Raw genomic sequence first — 23,467 nt, 5'->3', positions numbered from 1 at the left:
TTCCCTGATCCCTGTAACAATGAATGACTTGTTATATGTGGCGGTTTTATGTTTGGGGATTTTTAGATTGTGCTTGTTGCGGATATTATGTTCGGCTGATGTTCTACGAGAACAGATCTTATCGGATAAGTATTTTGGGGAGCCACTCTTAAGTATTTTGTGCATCAAGGTGAGTGTTAAGTATTTTCTTCTATTGTTAATGTTAGCCAAGAAAGTTTCTTTAAATAGGGGGATACATGTTCCTTTCTGTTTAGGTTAAATATGAAACGTATACAACAATTCTGAATTTTTTGAAGTTTATAGTTTAAGCCCTGGGATATATTACTGTACACTGGAGCACAATAGTCTAATGTGGATAGGACGAGTGATTGCATAAGACGATCTTTAACATTAGCGTCCAGAGCATGTTTTAAATGATACAGAGATTTAAGTTTCCCCATACAGTTTTTCACAATAAATTCGACTTGTGGCTCCCAATTTAAGTGTCTATCGAACACAATCCCCAAGTTTTTGCTTGTATCCACTTCGCTTAGCGGTATACTGCCAAGAGTTGGAGGAGAAGGTGCGTTTTTGTGAAGTTTCTTAAGGGTACCATGAGTTCCTATGGTCATGAAGCAAGATTTTGTTGGATTTAATTGAAGGGAGTTCCTCAGTGACCAATTTGTTATAGCATCAAGGTCAAATTGAAGTTTGGTCATCGCATTATCGTAGTTTTCTGTATTACACTGAATATAGATTTGCGAATCGTCAGCATACTGATGGTAGTGGCAATATTGGACAGCGCGGTCGAAATCAGCTACGTAAATCATGTATAGTAGTGGACCCAATATACTTCCTTGAGGGACGCCTTGTTGAACAACTAACCATTTAGAGTATGTGACTTCCGGTTCCCGATATTTCACACGTTGTTTCCTGTTGCCGAGATATGATCGAAACCAATTTAACGCGTTTCCGGTAACGCCATAGTGATACAGTTTGGCCAATAGCAATTCATGATTGATCGAGTCGAACGCTCTTGAATAATCCAACAAGACTAAAAGTGTAACTTCATTTTCATCTATTCCTTTACTTACATTGTCTACGATATCTACCAGCGCAGTGCAAGTACTATGCATTTTTCTGAAACCAGATTGAAAGTGTGGTAGGAAACCTTGAATATGTGAAAGTATTTGTTCATAAATTACTTTTTCAAGTATTTTGGACATTGTGGATAGAATGCTAATAGGTCGTAGATCTTTTATTTCTGTGGAGTTGGATTTTTTAGGTATAGGTGTTACTTCGCATTTTTTCCACTCTTGAGGGAACCAACCTTTGGAAAGGGAAAGATTAATAATGTGCGTAAGAGCTTTTAAGCAAAAGGGGATGCAATACTGTAAAACAGTTAGGTTTATGCCATCATAACCGCACGCTTTTGATTTCATTTTGTTAAAAATTTTACGTACTTGTTCGCTACTTACTGGGGTAAAAAAGAACGTGTCATTGTTGGGTTGCTCAAGATACGTGTTGGTTTCATCAATCACCGCTGCATTGTTATCTGAGGGTGCACTCGGCTTAACAAAGAACTCGTTTACCGCATTCAGCCGAAATGTGTCTGAGGAGAGCGCATTACTCTTTTTATTTGGTAAAAGTCCCTGGCTTCTGAGGTTAGACCATAAATGTTTAGCATTTTTTACATTCATATTTACCGTTTCGTTATAGTGCTTAAATTTTGCGTTTCTGACTGCTTTTTTGGCTCTGTTTCTGAAGTATTTGTACGATAGAAGAGCGTCTGGGTCTCCTGTATTTACATATCTCAGATGAAAGAAGTCGCGCAACTTCCAGAATTCCCTTACTTGATTTGAAATCCAGGGGGCGGGAGGTTTGGTTACACGAATTTTTCGCTGGGGGGCGTGCTTATCTATTAATCTGATAATGTTATCATTCAAGGCCTCCACCGCTGCATCTACGTCCTCGTTTCTTTCGATTTTGCACCATTCCACATTTTGCGCGTCTTTACGAAACTTGTCCAAGTCCATGGTTTTGAAATTTCTAATTTTGATAATTTTTTTAGGTTGCTTTGGTGCGTACAGGTCAAATATGGAGTATGTTATATGGTGATCTGTGATTCCAGGTAACTCGCTCTGCCCAATTTGCTTTACAATTAAATCTTGTGAACAAACGATTAAATCAATTAATGACTTTGACGTCGCCTGTCACTCTGGTCGGCTTGGTAATTAATTGTTTCCCGTGAACTTCCTTGATTATACTCTGAAGGAGTCTAGTACTGCTTTCGTTTTTTCTTAACATGTTGATATTCCAGTCGCCTAACGCAATGAAGTAATCGTAATTTAAGTATAGGTGTTGGAGGATATCTGCTACGTGACTGATGTGAGTATAGCTGACATTTGGGGGTTTATATGCTACCATAAGTCCAATTTTTTTCCTATCGATAGTTAATTCGATTACAAGGTACTCTACGCCGATATCATTATTAACGAACCCGTCTAAAAGTTTCCATTTAAGCGATTTAGAAATGTATAAGCACACACCACCTCTAGATTTGTTTAATCTATCTTGTCGAACTAATGTGTAATTTTCGATGTCTACTATATTATTACTAATATTCGGTTTTAACCAGCTTTCTGTAATGGCTATCAGGTCAAAGTTTAAGTTCGATATCATTTCTTTAAATTCATCTATGGAGTTGAGTAAACCTTGAATATTTAGATGACATAATTTAAAGCCATTTTCAGATCTATTTATTTCAGCTTCGAGCTGTTCCTTTATATTGTAATTGCTGTGGCGGATATTAATGGGCGACTCATCAAAGTAACTGCAGTGAATTCTGATTGGGAGTGGCGTTTCTGCACCATTGACTACATTGGTAGGGTCATTTATATTTATCGTTTCCTCCACTGTTGGTCATGGAGTATATATTCTGTCCCAAGTGTGAATTGCATATTGGAATAACAATGAAAATGTGCATACGCATAACACTTAATTAAAAAAAACAGGTGCTAGTTATCATAGTGACTTATTACTACAATCAAATTTTTAAAAATGTAAAAAATAAATGAAAAATTTAAGAATAAAAAAGTAAAAATGAATATAAAAATGTGAACACTGACACAAAAGAAGAAAAATTTAAAAAATGAAAATATTTGTTGATTAACTAAAAATGGGAGAAATATAGATTTTTGAGCTTGCCGATATATTCTGGCGTGAGTTAGAATACAAGCTGAGGGTTGTTCATATTTATATAACAGTCTATTATGCGACAGGTTCATGCCCTCCTTTCGCCACCATTGAGGAATGCAGAGAGTATTGCAAGCTTTGTATGGTTCGGCGCGGAATGTTCTCCTGCATTCCCCTCCCCTCTACTTTTGACTGGTCACCGTTGCCCGTACGTCATTGATGGGGGAAGCAGTTCCAAAAATAAACACAACCACCTTTAGGAGGGGAGTGTGGCGGGACAGTGTTACTTTCTGCTGAACTTTGCGATGTCCTCCGGGTCACTAATCCTAACCACGTTTCCGTTGTGTAGGGCAAGTACATTCCCATCGGTTGTCCATACTCGTTCGAATATTTTACTAAGCCTTACCTTGTGAAAAAGGTCCAAATTTGCTTTTGTTAGGTTTTCAGTTATGAAAATACCTGTCCCTGTAGCCTTAAGGTTCTTCTTGTTCTTGTAGACCAAGTCTCTCTGGGCGTAGGTGACAAAGCGCGCAATGATCGGCCGGGGTTTGCCATCACGTCGCGGTGCTCCCAGTCGGTGAACACGATGAAACACATTTTGTGGCACTTTCACTTTCACCTGCTCATTGATGATTTTTGAAGCAATCACTTCACACTTTTCACCCTCACTTTCGTTGATGCCATGAAAAACAAGGTTCAGGCGACGGTCATATTGTTCCAGGGAATTCAGATCCTTTCGCACTTGCTTCACTTGCTTGTCTAGCTCAGAGATTTTCCTCTCGAGATCGTTTTTTACTTCTTGAATGGCATCCTCCACGGCAGATTTAATTGCAGTGGTCAGCGCTGGTTTAATTTCTTTCAACACCGCATCACTTGCAAATGCCAGGGCGATGCGTCTGTCCAGGTCTCCGAACTGTTGGTTGAGTTCCTTCGCTATGGCTGTCGAGATGGAGTTTTCAATCCGTTGCCACTCAGCTTTGCTGATTCCCATTTTTCGGGCAATACTGCTATTAACAATTAAAAAATTACGACAGAGTAAGTACTTTTGCTGCAGTATCCCCTCCTCCTTGCAAGCTCGAGTTGGGTAGACGGACCCTCTTACATGCGGTTCACAGCGGGCGACTCAAGCGGAAAGAGAGAGCTATTCATGCACGTCCGAACTCCTTGAAGACTGACTGACTGGATCCAGTCACATTGTGGTCCTTTCTTCTCATAATAATGCCCATGGGCATATTGTACTTAATTTCTGTGGGAATATCACCCCACAGCTACAAGCAGAAAATTGCATCACTGGGTTGACAACTCTGAGCACCATGCGGCAGTTTCACTCTGCAGATATGTTTCCCTGACTCTTGATCTTTACACCAAATATAATTCAGTTTCTTTTTCTCTTTGGGATATTATTGTACACTGTTAATACAGCAACGTCTAAAAAAAATATTACCTCAAAAATTGTCTTCTTACCTCATGAAATTAACCCTGGATGGCTTCAGATTCTTCTCACAGGCTCCAAACCTGCTGCCTCGTCTCACCACGGAGGGCGCTTTCAAACAAGAGTCTGAAAGTTGCCGTAACATTAACGTTGCGCGAGATACGAGGGGTGGATGGGCATATTCCCCCAAGTGACTAAGTGAACATTTTCGTGTTACTGGTGGGATAGACAGACTGCCTTTCACTTAAGAAAATTACTTTAATTTCTGTAAATTTTCAAATGATGACAAATAAATTATTTAAGACAAAGAGAAAGTAATTGACCTTTTCATATTCTAGTGGAATTGAGAGGGAAATATAACAGATAAAGGAGAAGTCAATAGCTTTTTGGTCGGGTGGGCAATACAGAAGACAAGTAAATCAAAATGTTAAAATAAACTAACAATACATAAAATACTCCTACCTTTTAACTGAATTATGTATAATACTTGAATTTTTATGCAAATGACAAATATTAGATTGTTCACTCACAAGGTTAAAGGATTACATTTAATTTTGAAAATTGAGGTTCAGTGACACTATCACATGGAATATTCCATTTACTTAGGCCACAATTGTGGCGTCCCAGTTCGGACATGCAAACCACTTTCTGCATGCTTGATCCCTGGGTTGAGCTCCGATGCCAACAAGTCAGAATGAAGAATGGATGGTCAGTCTTACAAAGGATTTCTAAGGGAAAGAAAAAGAGAACAGAAAAAAAGTCGAGGATTCTCGGATAAAAGTTAGCTCCCTCCAATCCACAGTGGCTTATTTCTCGAAGTCCTTCCCCGGTCTCCATCTCGATATCCTCTTCAGCCGAGAAGAATGAAACGTGGAGAGGCGATGAAAAGGAAGTCAAACAATATTTGGACTGTCCTCCAACGGACACAATATCGATTCCTGACCACAAGATCCATCCTGGTTTCCCTTCTTCTCTCGCGTTCCACTCTTGAGGACAGGAAAGAAAAGATTCGTTGCAGACGGAAATGTTCCAACCAATCTGGTAGGGATTTCTAGTGGAGCTCCTTCACCCTGCATCTCAAATTTCTTAGACGTTTCAATTGTTTCGCTCTCGTTCGGTTTCGTTCTTCCTCGATGTTAGATACTTTTTTTTCCTCTTCTAAGTTCGCGGATCCATTTACCAAATCGCAAGTTCTAAGATTTCGACCTTTCGTTAGTTGCAAGTTCGGTGTTCACCATGGAAAACCTTAGGCCTAGTTTTCCTATAAAATCTGTATGAAAGTCCGAGTAAGAAAATAAATTTGAAAACAATGAATTCGTTTTCAAGAATCAGCGTTCTTACATTGTGTACCTAATTCTGTGGTTGAATTGTGCATTTGTTGTTGAAACAATGTAAATTTCTCCAATCACGCGAGAAAACATATTTAATAAGTCGTACTTCTAACATTTAATACTCAAATGTGTTTAAGTACAGGGGATGAACAAAAATATGGAAACAACACAACATCGGAACGGGTGATATCGACCCAATTTTCCACTTGAAATCGGACGCGGTGCGACATCCCTTTGTTTTTGGATAGGACCCTGTCGGACTCTCCGCACAACAGTTTTGCTACCTTGTGTTCTGCCGTCAGACGAGGAATGCCTACGAGGTTACGTTAGGCCTGTTAGGTTAGGTTCCATCAGCTTAAATACAATGAAAAATTATTATTTAGGCTAAGAGAACTAAACCTAGCTAGCCTAACCTGACAACGTAGGCATCTAGCCTAAAATTAAAAAGCTTTCTCCCGTGACGTCAGAACACAAGGTTCTTCAAGTGTTGTGCGATAAGTGAGATCCGTCGGACTGGTAGGAATAGACAGTTGCGCTCTAGATAGCGTGCAGTGCAGTTGATACTGAATCATGTCCGAGCTGAGTGTTTCAAAGAGGGAAAATTGTTGGAGCCCGCCTTGCAGGCGCCTCTGGTACCAAAGTAGCCATGTTATTAGGCATATCGAGTAGGACTCTATCCAAGATCATGACGACATAATAGTGTGCCTGGAAAGACATCGTCAGTTAAACACCTGCGTGACAGAGACGGACGGACACTGAGAAGGATTGTGACCATGTTTTGCGTGAAGAATGGTGCAAGATCCCATTATCACCATCCAGGACTTGTATTTGTCCATTCCTCGGAGACTGCAGGCCGTTTTGGAAGCTAGAGATGGTCCTGCACCTTATTAGCTACAGCATTCCGGCTTTTCTTCGCAGGTGTTTCCATATTTTTGTCCATCCCCTATATATCTACCTTATACTCAGATAAGCTAATCCTGTCTGAACTTACAGAGCCACTATAGGTGTCTTTTCCACTCTTACGGCGGCCGGTCCTAGTTCTGGCAAGGGAAGTTGGGAACGGGGATTAAGCCGCAAACCAACCAGACAGTTGCAGTGGTGCCGAGAGACACGACGCGGCGGGAAAAAGTACTACGTGAACCTCGTTCTACTGCCTGCTGCGTTTATTATCGTGCTGGATTGGTTGCTTCCCCGCTCCCCACTTCCCTTTCCAGCACTAGGATAGGCCGCCGTAACAGGAGAAAAGATCTTTAAGACATGTGTTTCCACCGCAAATCGGACAATGGTGCTCTTGATTACAAGGCTGCAACGTTAGCCACTTGTACAGACATCTATAAAATAAACACAGTAGTAGCTAACTTGACGGCATGTATCCTCCCTCTACCCTCAACGAGTGGGCGGAGCAAAGCAGTGCGCGTTGCTGCAAACGGCTGGTAAATACACCCGCGTTGTACCCTCCATGCACTCACTTCCCTCTCAAGCGTTCATTAGTCGAACTCTAGTTACTACTTGCGCAGAGACTTCTTTTCGTTCACGTGCTCAAGATTCCCTGGATATAGTGTAAATCTTGTATTGAAGTCCAAATAACAAAATAAATTAGAAACAATGAGAAATATGCAGCCAGAAACAAATTTTGCAGTTTGGTGAAGCGATTTGAAATTTTAAATAAATGGTCCATATTATGATTAGCGAGAGTTGTAAATTAATATTAGATTATTGAATCGCGTGCTATTAGTATGCCAACATTATTAGGGAAGAAAAATGTAGCATTTCCTAAACATATAATGCTTGAAATTCACATTTACTTCTTTTAAGAGTTTTCAGTTCTGTACTCAAAAGCAGAAAAATAATTTTACTTCCATCTATTGGTTAAAGTTCAATATACTTGTATGATTAGATCCTTGTCTTTCAAACAGGATTACAAATTTGGAAATAAAATCTAATAGATATTACTTCCGAATAAAATTTATATTAATTATTTTTTAATTAAAAAAGCTAACAGGAAAGAAACTGTTGTCACTTATCCCAGAGTAGTCTCCTTTATTGTTTGATGAAATATCACTATCATACTAATCCATTGATAATGATTCACGATCTTCTGCTGTCTTTTCTCAATATCCAAAAATAATACATGGCACGTTAGTCTTAATACAATTAGAAATACAAATTTCACGCAATCTGTTCCAGACTCGAGAACATTATAACTAGTTTCCACCGGATACGACGCGACGCGACACAACGAGGCAAGACGAGTCTTGTTGGGTTCTTCATACAAGTATGTGAGGGCAAAGAAGGTGTCGATTACTTTAATTCCATCCATGGTAGTGATCCAAGACAAGATAACGTTACAAATTGCTCACAAAAATGAAGTTAGCAAGGGTGAAACACGACAGTGTGCACGAGGTAATGGGGAAGGGGGGATCAGGGATACCGCTATAGAAGTATTCCTGGCAACAAAAGTTAATTTTCATTACTACCAGGGATGTTTCTATCCCTCTATCGTTTCCGCACTTTATATGTAAATATAATTTACTGCTGATATTTTGTTTGTACAAAAACTAAATATGTTGCATAGAAAAAATCACTAACAAATATGTGAAAACATGAAATTTCAGTAAAGCCATTGAAGCTTTGAAAACACTTTTGTGTGTGAGGAAATGAGTAATCAATTGCGTAGCTTTGTTTTTTTTGTATTTCTAGTTATTTTTCATAATGATGTTAATTTATTTCCTCTCAGAAGAAAGTACATTTTATTGTGAATATATTTCCTGTTTACACATGAATCCAGCAATAGATCAACCCCCTGCAAAAAAAGGAAAGAAGTTTAATTCGCGAACTGCAAACACATTGTTAATCAAGCAAACTGGCCTTAAAATTGCTTTCCTTGTACAATGTACGATATATTATGTAATCAAGCTCCATTTTTAACATTGACCTCAGCATCAAACCTACGTTGTCAAACAATACAGTGATGAGTCACATGCAGGTGGTGCTCTGAGAATAAAGAATTCGCACAGGCGCAGAGCGTTTTGTCGCATCGTGCTGCTTCAAGACCAAATTCCCGGAAACTTCACTGTTTTGTCGCAAGCCGTCGCATCGTGACACGAGATGACTCGAGTCAAATGTTTCGTCCGGTGTGCGGTGGCCCATAAGAGTCCCACGTTAAACGTTCCCCGAGTCGATTTGCAACAAAAATGACTCGTCGTGTCGGATCCGGTGTGCGGCTGGCCTTTGACGTATAGGCAAGCAAATGCTCTCCCAAGTAGATTGCAGTTGCATACGCGCTAGGATAAGCCGCTTCGCTGAAGCATTTCCGAGGGAAGCAGCATATTTCCATCCAACCCTCGTGGATTTTAAGACGGAGGAAACCATCGCGGCATATTAAGAAAACAAAACACGGCCGATTATTCCTTAATGTGCTTATGCACCGTCTAAGCTCCTTGTAAACGCGTTGGAATCCAACAAAACCCGAGAACACAACGAACGCCGGTTTGCACTCGGTTAGGATTGTTAACTGCAAGCCTCCCGCAACGATACCAGAAACACTTAACTAACAATCCTCACCAGGAGGGGAAAACAGTGGGTTCTTTTCGCCAGACTTAAAACTGAGATACGCTAAATCCAGCTCCTTCTAGGATGCTGTAATTGTTCGCTTTCACGAAAGGAGACGCTGTTTTAACGTTTAATATATATCCTCCTTACCACACCCTTAAATAAAGAAAGGGGGGAAGATGAGGCACTTGCCTCCTAACGATTGTCGCCGAAGCAGCTTAGGTGAGGGAAGAACTTTAGTGGGAGGAGGTAGGAATTATCCGTGACGTCGTAGTGACGTAATCACCAGAGCTTCTTGCTAATTAGATCCCGGACCCGCTGCCTTGGAGGAGTATGTACGAGGATTCTCCTCTCCTATTAAGGAAACTTAATTAAATATTTTCCTGACAATATATCCAACTGCCAACGAAGTATGCATCTCAGATCCGGGCTGCTGTAGTCTCCGTCTCTCTTGTTAGATGCGAATTAAGGAGGCATACGGACAGGAATTATCTTCTTATAAAGCAGGAGTGTTTGCTCGAAGGAAGTTGCAGGCATGTCTTAACGTTCTTGGCAGGAATTCGGATGATCTCAACCCACTTCTTCTCTCCCTTGGCTGTCTTAAGCAATTCTCACTTCCCGGACGTGAGATACTGGAAATTACCTTCCAATGTCGGTTTTCTTTTGTTTTTCCTTCCAGGTATCCAAAAGTTAGAAGTGTTCACCAATAATTCCTAATAACCTGATGTTTACCAGCTATGGTTTTTCTTACCGATCTACACTTTTTAACCTGTCTTTAGGTATCCTGAGCACATTTTATGAAACACTAGCGTTTCCCGGGTATTTATTTATCCCAATCTTGTATTAGACAGCAAAATAATGAATTCTAACTATAGTGTAAAATGTAACTAATTTTAAATGTGATCGTGAATGTCACTAATTAGCTTAGCGACTCCGAAAACTATGTATTCGACACTAATCTGGGTCATTTGTGGCATTTTATTTTTCACCCCCTCTCACCCCCCTCCCCATGCCGATAGGTGATGAACCTGGAGTTGAACCGCATTGGGAGTGTCACGACAACTATAGATTCCATTCGCAACACAGCCTGAATGTCAGACAACCCGAGAAACACTATCGTTGTGCGGATTGCATAGAGTCACGGATGTCTGTCTGTGCGGAATATAATATTGTGGGTCTCGATTATTTTTACATGTCATCCCTTCCCACCCCACCCCTATGGGTGCCAGGGGTGTCTTACCCAAAATAGTATTTCCAGCTTGCAAGGGATACGTGTACCAAGTTTGGTTGAAATTGCTCCAGGCCTTCGAGAGTTATGCCGGAACAAACAAATATACACACCCACACACACACATACATAGATTTTTATATTTTCGAATTGCATCGCAGATTTTGGGTTGGCGCTTAGGTAGTTGTGCTGGCTTGGTTCTAAATGATCAAATGTATAGTTCACGACAATAAAAATCGGACACGAAGATCCAAAAACAACTTCTTACCTACAATGCATTATGTGTGTTGCCTATTTGGGAGGCGATAGTAGAACTTACTGTTGATAAGTTGCTATCAACACCCTTGAGTTAGGCAACACACAACGCACTGTAGTAAAGCCGGTATTTCAGGATGCAAGTGTCCCATTTTTATTGTCGGTGACTGTACGCCTGACTTAGTAGTGCAGCAAATCGTTTGTTTATACAACATTTTTGTCCAAGTTGTAGTACGACCAACATTATTAGATTGACTTTAAGTAGAATTTTCTATCACTTCGTGTAATTTGTTGATTTTCTTTGTGAAAACGAAAGCGTTTCTAAATAATTTTACTACACGTTAAAACGGGTACATCGAATTTACACTGTATTAACGACGCGACACGGTATTACTAAACTCCAGATGGAGGCACATATTCGGGTTCCATTTAAAATAGATTTCAAGTAATATGGAGCCATTTCAGAGTAAACAGACTGATACTTTAGAAGCAGTTTTATTCATGTTTTATTTACAAATAGTAGTCTCCCTTCTTGCATAGTAAAATTACTTCAAATGTATTCTGCCAGCAGTACAGCGTAAGTCAAAATGATGTTCCCGATTTCGTTCATTTCTTATACGAAAGGTAACGGGCTTTTCTTGCATATGTAATTTTTTTATGTAAAATAATCTCAAAAAATTATTTTTGCTTTCTATTGCAGTCTCGTAGTTGCGCTGTTGGCCACCAGGAGGAAGTTTAGTAACAGTGCGGAAAAAGGCTACCACTGGACAGCAAAAGGCGTTCTGTTCTCGGTTTTCATACCAATAAGTCTGTCGTGCTTGTTCAGCGGCATTTCCGAACAAGATTTGGGGTTAAGCCATCTTCTGGCAAGTCAATTAGAAAATGGTATGCGACATTTGATGAAACTGGTTGCACCTGTAAGGGAAAATTGACTGGCCGGCCTTCTCCTGGTGGCCGACAGCGAAACTACAAGCCTTCAATAGAAAGGAAAAAAACACCTTTTGAGATTTTATTCCATAAAAAAATTACATATGCAAGAAAATCTCATTACCTTTCGTATCTGGGGGACAAACGATGAAGAAAAACCTTTATATTGACGTCCTGAAACATTTGCGTCAACTAATTCTGCGGCGCCGTCCTGATTTGTGGTCATCTGGGGGTGGTTCTTATTGCACGACAATGCAAGGCCACATACTGCTTTATCAGTCCAGGAATATCTGGCCAAGCATCGTATCTCTGCTCTACCACATCCCCCATATTTACCCGATCAGTTACCGTGTGATTATTTTTTTGTCTCTCCGTGTGCAAACACCGCTCAAAGGGAAGCGTCGTGAAGATATTGGTAGCAAGCCAACCAGTTTTGTGACAGATGTGCTGAGAAGCATCCTAGATGAAGCTTTCCCTGCTTGCTTCCATGACCTCCAGAAACAGTGGCAGCTGTGTATAGATAACCGAGGGGGCTATTTTGACAAAACTAGGACCATTAGTTCCTAAGTTGAATAAATTATTTTTTACGAGCTCAGTCCTGGAACTTTTCTGACAAAGGTTGTATTTATTCAACTAATAATCCGATTGAATAAAATTTTATTTGCAGCAAGTTCGACGTAGCGACTGGGTTTACAATTGCCGTTATAAATCAAAAATTTATCCACTGGGCATACAGAGTACCCAAGCATTTTTATCGCCGGTTTCACACAATCACATGTTTCTTCCATTGAAAACGAATGTTCCCATGAGTGATTGTCCTCCATTCGAAATTCCAGCCCGAATCCCGATGCGTACGTACGTGCGTAGGTTTCCGAAAAATCCACGCGCTTCTGCCAGCGGCGGGAGAACTCGTCCATCAAAGTAAGGGAGTCGGCGCTGACAAATGAAGGGGCTTCCCCGCCAGTTGTCACCTCATGGCGTCATCGTGTCATTACCATACGTCACTGCCTCGCTGATGAGAGGGAGGAGGGGGTGGGGGGATGAAATGAATTTAGCTCCCTCGCAGATTCCAGCATCCAGAGATTCATCTTCCAGTTCTCCACGGAAGACCGACTGGAAATGTCTGATCATTGCCGTTGCACGTATTTGCCTTCGTTAAATGGTCCAAAAGACTATCACGCTTTAAGTTTCAGGGAAAAACTATTAGTAAAGTTTGTGGGATTAGTGGGTTTAAATGCTCACCATTACACTCTGCTAAAAGTAGGCAAGCACTAGAGAAATGACATCACTAATACAGGGTGGTCCATTATTAATGTAAACTTTTTTCATAATTTTTGTTTACAAATGCAAAACCATGTAAAAAACATTTTTTTTCACAAAGATAGTTTTACCTTACGATTTGGCTCACATAGGAGTGATGTATGTAAATGTAGGCTCGACCAGGAGTCGTACCACGAATCTGGAACAAAACAGTCAGCTCAGTTGATAGATCAATAGCACGTTTATGTCTGACACCTAGGTTAAAGTCCTGGTCGAGCTCGCATTTTTCACAGAAATTTCTAAAACGATAGTTTAATACATTCTAATAACATGATACTTAACTAACCTACATGATTAAAGTAATGCAAAGACGATATCTATTCAATGCAGAAATATAATTTGTGTTACAGATGTTACTACCGATACATTGTGTTCAAAAGTTAGATTCAACTTGTGAATACTTCATTTAGATGGAGGTTCCATGATTGGAAAACATTCCACAAACAATTCAACGATATTTTGACAGTAGTGTAATTGATGATAGAACCAGTGCCGGAAAGGATGAGCCCCCCTCAAGCAGATTTGCCTACACTTAAAACTTGCTCAACATGCCCATATGAGCTTTTTGCTCAAGTGTGGAACCCCGTCTAATCCAAGATTTTTGTAAAAATGCCCTCGGGAAGTTCCTGAGAAATGATGACCCCCCTCAGATTGATTTGCCTACACTTATGAAAGGCACTTCTGTGAGATTGTTGTCCATAAATTTGTTAAAAATATGCCCCTCTTCATATTTTTTTGACCACACCTAAAACTACGCAAACGTATTAACACACACACACACATACACACACCCACACCCACCCACACCCACCCACACACACACAGACACACACACACCTACACCCACACCCACCCACACCCACACACACACACCCACCCACACACACACACACACACACACACACCCACCCCCACCCACACACACCCACCCACACACACACACCCACACACACACACAGACACACACACACCTACACCCACACCCACCCACACACACACCCACACCCACCCACACCCACCTACATACACACCCACACCCACCCACACATATTTACTTCCGGTCCACTTGTGGCTTATTTCTGAGCACAGCTCTGTTAGAGATAGGGATATTAAGTATAAATTTAAAAATTCACAAACAAATCTCATCTAACAATTCCATAACAGTTCTATGCTCAGCTCTGTGTCTGTGTGAGGCAAGCACAGCTCTGTTAGAGATAGGGATATTAAGTATAGATTTTAAAATTATTTCATTCTTCACAAACAAATCTCATCTAACAATTCCATAACAGTTCCATGCTTAGCTCTGTGTCTGTGTGGGGATTTAGCTTTGTTAGAGACAGAGTAGATGGGTATAAATATTATTTCATTCAATTCTTCACATTTTATAACAGCTCTATTCTTTACATCTAACAATTCCCATAACAGTTTCATGCTCAGCAAGGCTCTGTTAAGTATCTTAATATTTCATTCCTTCATAACAGTTCCTGTGTCTGTGTGGGGATTTGTACCTAATAACGTCAAAACAACACAGCTCTGTTAGAGACAGAATATTCATTTCCTTATCTATAACATCTCTATGTAATTCCATAACAGTTCCATGCTCAGCTCTGTGTCTATGTAGAGCAAAACAGCACAGCTCTGTTAGAGATAGGTATGTTATATAAATTTAAAAATTATTTCATTCTTCACAAACAAATCTCATCTAACAATTCCATAACAGTTCCATGCTCAGCTCTGTGTCTGTGTGAGGCAAGCACAGCTCTGTTAGAGATAGGGATATTATATAAATTTAAAAATTATTTTATTCTTCACAACTAACAATTCCATAACAGTTCCATGCTCAGCTCTGTGTCTGTGTGGGATTTGTACAGCAACATAGCTTTGTTAGAGATTCATTCAATTCTTCACCTCCATATCCATAACAGCTCTGTGTTTATAATAGATAGGAATATTGAGTGCATCTAACAATTCCTGCCCATAACAGTTCCATGTTGTAGAAATATCAGCAAGGCTCTGTGTCTGTGAGATTTGAAATCTTGTTCCCAATCAGTTCCAAGCTGTACATCTCTGTGTCTGTGAGATTTGAAACCTGTTCCTGTACAGCTGTGAGAATTTTCATAGTGCCTAATAATATCAGCACAGCTCAGTTAGGATCGCATCTAACAAATATCAAGGATTTGTACCTAATTACAGTAGCACAGGGATAGGGATAATAAGTATAGACTATTGATATAGAAATTATTTTATTCTTCAATCTTATTTATGCTCCTATGTGTCTGAGCAACATCAGTACAGCACAGCTCTGTTAATTAATATCTATTGAAACATGTGTCTGTGCGTGGATTTGTACCTAAGTATAGCTATTATTGAGTATAGAATTATTATATCTAGATCCATTTTCTGTGTCTGTGCAGGGATTTGTACCTAATAACATCACTACAGCACAGCTCTGTTAGAGTATAGATTTATATTATTATTGAAACATCTCTTCACAAACAATCTAATCTAACAATTCTATAACAGTTCCGTTCAGCTCTGTGTCTGTGCGGGGATAAACATCAGTACAGCACAGCTCTGTTGCTCATCTTTTCAGCAATGTGTCTGTGCAGGGATTTGTACCTAATAACATCAGTACAGTACAGCTCTGTTAGAGACAGAATATTCAATTCTTCACATCCATATCCATAACATCTCTGTGTAATTCCATAACAGTTCCATGCTCAGCTCTGTGTCTGTGTGAGGCAAGCACAGCTCTATTAAAGATCTTCACAAACAAATCTCATCTAACAATTCCATAACAATTCCATGCTCAGCTCTGTTGCTCATCTTTTCAGCTCTGTGTCTGTGCTGGGAATTGTACCTAATAACATCAGTACAGCACAGCTCTGTTAGAGTATAGATTTATATTATTATTGAAACATCTCTTCACAAACAATCTCATCAAACAATTCTATAACAGTTCCGTTCAGCTCTGTGTCTGTGCGGGGATAAACATCAGTACAGCACAGCTCTGTTGCTCATCTTTTCAGCAATGTGTCTGTGCAGGGATTTGTACCTAATAACATCAGTACAGCACAGCTCTGTTAGAGACAGAATATTCAATTCTTCACATCCATATCCATAACATCTCTGTGTAATTCCATAACAGTTCCATGCTCAGCTCTGTGTCTGTGTGAGGCAAGCACAGCTCTGTTAAAGATCTTCACAAACAAATCTCATCTAACAATTCCATAACAATTCCATGCTCAGCTCTGTTGCTCATCTTTTCAGCTCTGTGTCTGTGCTGGGAATTGTACCTAATAACATCAATACAGCACAGCTCTGTTAGAGTATAGATTTATATTATTATTGAAACATCTCTTCACAAACAATCTCATCAAACAATTCTATAACAGTTCCGTTCAGCTCTGTGTCTGTGCGGGGATAAACATCAGTACAGCACAGCTCTGTTGCTCATCTTTTCAGCAATGTGTCTGTGCAGGGATTTGTACCTAATAACATCAGTACAGCACAGCTCTGTTAGAGACAGAATATTCAATTCTTCACATCCATATCCATAACATCTCTGTGTAATTCCATAACAGTTCCATGCTCAGCTCTGTGTCTGTGTGAGGCAAGCACAGCTCTGTTAAAGATCTTCACAAACAAATCTCATCTAACAATTCCATAACAATTCCATGCTCAGCTCTGTTGCTCATCTTTTCAGCTCTGTGTCTGTGCTGGGAATTGTACCTAATAACATCAGTACAGCACAGCTCTGTTAGAGTATAGATTTATATTATTATTGAAACATCTCTTCACAAACAATCTCATCAAACAATTCTATAACAGTTCCGTTCAGCTCTGTGTCTGTGCGGGGATAAACATCAGTACAGCACAGCTCTGTTGCTCATCTTTTCAGCAATGTGTCTGTGCAGGGATTTGTACCTAATAACATCAGTACAGCACAGCTCTGTTAGAGACAGAATATTCAATTCTTCACATCCATATCCATAACATCTCTGTGTAATTCCATAACAGTTCCATGCTCAGCTCTGTGTCTGTGTGAGGCAAGCACAGCTCTGTTAAAGATCTTCACAAACAAATCTCATCTAACAATTCCATAACAATTCCATGCTCAGCTCTGTTGCTCATCTTTTCAGCTCTGTGTCTGTGCTGGGAATTGTACCTAATAACATCAGTACAGCACAGCTCTGTTAGAGTATAGATTTATATTATTATTGAAACATCTCTTCACAAACAATCTCATCAAACAATTCTATAACAGTTCCGTTCAGCTCTGTGTCTGTGCGGGGATAAACATCAGTACAGCACAGCTCTGTTGCTCATCTTTTCAGCAATGTGTCTGTGCAGGGATTTGTACCTAATAACATCAGTACAGCACAGCTCTGTTAGAGACAGAATATTCAATTCTTCACATCCATATCCATAACATCTCTGTGTAATTCCATAACAGTTCCATGCTCAGCTCTGTGTCTGTGTGAGGCAAGCACAGCTCTGTTAAAGATCTTCACAAACAAATCTCATCTAACAATTCCATAACAATTCCATGCTCAGCTCTGTTGCTCATCTTTTCAGCTCTGTGTCTGTGCTGGGATTTGTACCTAATAACATCAGTACAGCACAGCTCTGTTAGAGTATAGATTTATATTATTATTGAAACATCTCTTCACAAACAATCTCATCTAACAATTCTATAACAGTTCCGTTCAGCTCTGTGTCTGTGCGGGGATAAACATCAGTACAGCACAGCTCTGTTGCTCATCTTTTCAGCAATGTGTCTGTGCAGGGATTTGTACCTAATAACATCAGTACAGCACAGCTCTGTTAGAGACAGAATATTCAATTCTTCACATCCATATCCATAACATCTCTGTGTAATTCCATAACAGTTCCATGCTCAGCTCTGTGTCTGTGTGAGGCAAGCACAGCTCTGTTAAAGATCTTCACAAACAAATCTCATCTAACAATTCCATAACAATTCCATGCTCAGCTCTGTTGCTCATCTTTTCAGCTCTGTGTCTGTGCTGGGATTTGTACCTAATAACATCAGTACAGCACAGCTCTGTTAGAGTATAGATTTAATTATATTATTATTGAAACATCTAGAAATTATTCTTCACTAAGAATTCCATAACAATTCCATGCTCAGCTCTGTGTCTGTGCGGGGATTTGTACCTAATAATATCGGTACAGCACAGCTCTGTTAGAGATAGGGATATTGAGTATAGATTTAATTATTTAAATATCTAGAAATTATTCTTCAAACAAATATCATCTAACAATTCCATAACAATTCCATGTTCAGCTCTGTGTCTGTGCGGGGATTTGTACCTAATAACATCAGTACAGCACAGCTCTGTTAGAGACATTTAATTCTTCACATTTATATCCATAACATCTCTGTGTCTGTGTGTCAGTACAGCACAGATCTGTTAGAGATAGGGATATTGAGTATAGATTTAATTATTGAAACATCTAGAAATTATTTCATTCTTCACAAACAAATCTCATCTAACAATTCCATGCTCAGCTCCGTGTCTGTGCGAGGATTTGTACCTAATAACATCAGTACAGCATAGCTCTGTTAGAGACATTTAATTCTTCATATTTATATCCATAACAGCTCTGTGTCTGTGTGAGGCAAGCACAGCTCTGTTAGAGATAGGGATATTGAGTATTGAAACATCTAGAAATTATTTCATTCTTCACAAACAAATCTCATCTAACAATTCCATGCTCAGCTCTGTGTCTGTGTGGGGATTTGTACCTAATAACATCAAAACAACACAGCTTTGTTAGAGACAGAATATTCAATTCTTCACAATTCCATAACAATTCCATGCTCAGCTCTGTGTCTATGTAGAGCAAAACAGCACAGCTCTGTTAGAGATAGGGATATTAAGTATAAATTTAAAAATTACTTTATTCTTCACAAACAAATCTCATCTAACAATTCCATAACAGTTCCATGCTCAGCTCTGTGTCTGTGTGAGGCAAGCACAGCTCTGTTAAAGATCTTCACAAACAAATCTCATCTAACAATTCCATAACAGTTCCATGCTCAGCTCTGTGTCTGTGTGGGGATTTGTACCCAATAACATCAAAACAACACAGCTCTGTTAGAGACAGAATATTCAATTCTTCACATCCATATCCATAACATCTCTGTGTAATTCCATAACAGTTCCATGCTCAGCTCTGTGTCTGTGTGAGGCAAGCACAGCTCTGATAAAGATCTTCACAAACAAATCTCATCTAACAATTCCATAACAGTTCCATGCTCAGCTCTGTGTCTGTGTGGGGATTTGTACCCAATAACATCAAAACAACACAGCTCTGTTAGAGACAGAATATTCAATTCTTCACATCCATATCCATAACATCTCTGTGTAATTCCATAACAGTTCCATGCTCAGCTCTGTGTCTATGTAGAGCAAAACTGTTAGAGATAGGGATATTAAGTATAAATTTAAAAATTATTTCATTCTTCACAAACAAATCTCATCTAACAGTTCCATAACAGTTCCATGCTCAGCTCTGTGTCTGTGTGGGATTTGTACAGCAACATGGCTTTGTTAGAGACAGAGTAGATGGGTATAAATATTATTTCATTCAATTCTACTCCTCCTTATCCATAACAGCTCTGTGAAATTTATTCTTCACATCTAACAATTCCCATAACAGTTTCATGCTCAGCAAGGCTCTGTGTCTGTGTAGATAAAGATATTAATATTTCATTCCTTCATAACAGTTCCTGTGTCTGTGTGGGATTTGTACAGAGCTCAGCTCTGAGATAGGGACTAACAGTTAGGGTATAATTAATTCTTCACATCTATTGAGTGTCTAGATGTTATTTCATCCCTATGCCATGACAGTTTCAACTCTGTATTTGTATGGAATTTAAAACTTGTCTGAAAAGTGGCAATCAATGCCCATTGTTTCTATATAAACGTTTCAACGTATGTTGAACATGTGAAGAATTGAACGTATGTGAAGAATTGAATATTCTGTCTCTAACAGAGCTGTGTTGTTTTGATGTTATTGGGTACAAATCCCCACACAGACACAGAGCTGAGCATGGAACTGTTATGGAATTGTTAGATGAGATTTGTTTGTGAAGATCTTTAACAGAGCTGTGCTTGCCTCACACAGACACAGAGCTGAGCATGGAACTGTTATGGAATTGTTAGATGAGATTTGTTTGTGAAGAATAAAATAATTTTTAAATTTATACTTAATATCCCTATCTCTAACAGAGCTGTGCTGTTTTGCTCTACATAGACACAGAGCTGAGCATGGAATTGTTATGGAATTGTGAAGAATTGAATATTCTGTCTCTAACAAAGCTGTGTTGTTTTGATGTTATTAGGTACAATTCCCCACACAGACACAGAGCTGAGCATGGAAATGTTAGATGAGATTTGTTTGTGAAGAATGAAATAATTTCTAGATGTTTCAATACTCAATATCCCTATCTCTAACAGAGCTGTGCTTGCCTCACACAGACACAGAGCTGTTATGGATATAAATATGAAGAATTAAATGTCTCTAACACAGCTATGCTGTACTGATGTTATTAGGTACAAATCCTCGCACAGACACGGAGCTGAGCATGGAATTGTTAGATGAGATTTGTTTGTGAAGAATGAAATAATTTCTAGATGTTTCAATAATTAAATCTATACTCAATATCCCTATCTCTAACAGATCTGTGCTGTACTGACACACAGACACAGAGATGTTATGGATATAAATGTGAAGAATTAAATGTCTCTAACAGAGCTGTGCTGTACTGATGTTATTAGGTACAAATCCCCGCACAGACACAGAGCTGAACATGGAATTGTTATGGAATTGTTAGATGATATTTGTTTGAAGAATAATTTCTAGATATTTAAATAATTAAATCTATACTCAATATCCCTATCTCTAACAGAGCTGTGCTGTACCGATATTATTAGGTACAAATCCCCGCACAGACACAGAGCTGAGCATGGAATTGTTATGGAATTCTTAGTGAAGAATAATTTGTAGATGTTTCAATAATAATATAATTAAATCAATACTCTAACAGAGCTGTGCTGTACTGATGTTATTAGGTACAAATCCCAGCACAGACACAGAGCTGAAAAGATGAGCAACAGAGCTGAGCATGGAATTGTTATGGAATTGTTAGATGAGATTTGTTTGTGAAGATCTTTAACAGAGCTGTGCTTGCCTCACACAGACACAGAGCTGAGCATGGAACTGTTATGGAATTACACAGAGATGTTATGGATATGGATGTGAAGAATTGAATATTCTGTCTCTAACAGAGCTGTGCTGTACTGATGTTATTAGGTACAAATCCCTGCACAGACACATTGCTGAAAAGATGAGCAACAGAGCTGTGCTATACTGATGTTTATCCCCGCACAGACACAGAGCTGAACGGAACTGTTATAGAATTGTTAGATTAGATTGTTTGTGAAGAGATGTTTCAATAATAATATAAATCTATACTCTAACAGAGCTGTGCTGTACTGATGTTATTAGGTACAAATCCCAGCACAGACACAGAGCTGAAAAGATGAGCAACAGAGCTGAGCATGGAATTGTTATGGAATTGTTAGATGAGATTTGTTTGTGAAGATCTTTAACAGAGCTGTGCTTGCCTCACACAGACACAGAGCTGAGCATGGAACTGTTATGGAATTACACAGAGATGTTATGGATATGGATGTGAAGAATTGAATATTCTGTCTCTAACAGAGCTGTGCTGTACTGATGTTATTAGGTACAAATCCCTGCACAGACACATTGCTGAAAAGATGAGCAACAGAGCTGTGCTGTACTGATGTTTATCCCCGCACAGACACAGAGCTGAACGGAACTGTTATAGAATTGTTAGATGAGATTGTTTGTGAAGAGATGTTTCAATAATAATATAAATCTATACTCTAACAGAGCTGTGCTGTACTGATGTTATTAGGTACAAATCCCAGCACAGACACAGAGCTGAAAAGATGAGCAACAGAGCTGAGCATGGAATTGTTATGGAATTGTTAGATGAGATTTGTTTGTGAAGATCTTTAACAGAGCTGTGCTTGCCTCACACAGACACAGAGCTGAGCATGGAACTGTTATGGAATTACACAGAGATGTTATGGATATGGATGTGAAGAATTGAATATTCTGTCTCTAACAGAGCTGTGCTGTACTGATGTTATTAGGTACAAATCCCTGCACAGACACATTGCTGAAAAGATGAGCAACAGAGCTGTGCTGTACTGATGTTTATCCCCGCACAGACACAGAGCTGAACGGAACTGTTATAGAATTGTTAGATTAGATTGTTTGTGAAGAGATGTTTCAATAATAATATAAATCTATACTCTAACAGAGCTGTGCTGTAGTGATGTTATTAGGTACAAATCCCTGCACAGACACAGAAAATGGATCTAGATATAATAATTCTATACTCAATAATAGCTATACTTAGGTACAAATCCACGCACAGACACATGTTTCAATAGATATTAATTAACAGAGCTGTGCTGTACTGATGTTGCTCAGACACATAGGAGCATAAATAAGATTGAAGAATAAAATAATTTCTATATCAATAGTCTATACTTATTATCCCTATCCCTGTGATACTGTAATTAGGTACAAATCCTTGATATTTGTTAGATGCGATCCTAACTGAGCTGTGCTGATATTATTAGGCACTATGAAAATTCTCACAGAGCTGTACAGGAACAGGTTTCAAATCTCACAGACACAGAGATGTACAGCTTGGAACTGATTGGGAACAAGATTTCAAATCTCACAGACACAGAGCCTTGTTGATATTTCTACAACATGGAACTGTTATGGGCAGGAATTGTTAGATGCACTCAATATTCCTATCTATTATAAACACAGAGCTGTTATGGATATGGAGGTGAAGAATTGAATGAATCTCTAACAAAGCTATGTTGCTGTACAAATCCCACACAGACACAGAGCTGAGCATGGAACTGTTATGGAATTGTTAGTTGTGAAGAATAAAATAATTTTTAAATTTATATAATATCCCTATCTCTAACAGAGCTGTGCTTGCCTCACACAGACACAGAGCTGAGCATGGAACTGTTATGGAATAGTTAGATGAGATTTGTTTGTGAAGAATGAAATAATTTTTAAATTTATATAATATACCTATCTCTAACAGAGCTGTGCTGTTTTGCTCTACATAGACACAGAGCTGAGCATGGAACTGTT

The 23,467-nt window shown here is 39.1% G+C and overlaps 1 protein-coding gene across 1 annotated transcript in view; it reads right to left on the bottom strand.

Annotated features, from left to right (window-relative positions):
• The window catches only part of Scgdelta (sarcoglycan delta), an 810,958-nt gene that overhangs the window by 725,286 nt on the left and 62,205 nt on the right, over positions 1-23,467 (bottom strand). The window lies entirely within an intron of this gene.

The sequence above is a fragment of the Lepisma saccharinum genome, chromosome 3 (assembly GCF_977018435.1).
Source record: "Lepisma saccharinum chromosome 3, izLepSacc3.1, whole genome shotgun sequence".
NCBI classification, from domain to species: Eukaryota; Metazoa; Arthropoda; class Insecta; order Zygentoma; family Lepismatidae; genus Lepisma; species Lepisma saccharinum.
Note: the sequence above shows the minus strand (reverse complement) of the source record. Positions and strands in the feature narration are given on the sequence as shown.